The 301-nt window shown below is 54.5% G+C and overlaps 1 protein-coding gene across 1 annotated transcript in view; it reads left to right on the forward strand.

The window, feature by feature from the left end:
- LOC119594235 (translation initiation factor IF-2-like) overlaps nt 1-301 on the forward strand; it is a 14,703-nt gene that overhangs the window by 500 nt on the left and 13,902 nt on the right. The gene's annotated exons all lie outside the window — the stretch shown is intronic.

Genomic DNA, 301 nt, shown 5'->3' on the forward strand with positions numbered 1-301 from the left:
CGCAGGCGAGCCTCACTGTCGCCGCCCCCCAGCGCTGGTATAGCTACTCCGGGGGATTCGATCGCGACGACAGATTCGACAATGATGGATTTGACAATGATGGATTCGACCGCGACGACGGCTTTGGCAACCGTGGTTTTGGCGGCTACGCGGGCGTTTACAATCGCGGCTTTAATGGCAACTCTGGATATAACAATCGGGGATTTAATAGCAATCGCTACAATCAGAATGGCGGATTCTACAGCCAAGGATTCCAACCAAGCAGCGGATCCTTCAACCGTGGCTTCGATCGCGATGACAG

This window comes from Penaeus monodon, chromosome 33 (assembly GCF_015228065.2).
Source record: "Penaeus monodon isolate SGIC_2016 chromosome 33, NSTDA_Pmon_1, whole genome shotgun sequence".
Taxonomy (NCBI): domain Eukaryota; kingdom Metazoa; phylum Arthropoda; class Malacostraca; order Decapoda; family Penaeidae; genus Penaeus; species Penaeus monodon.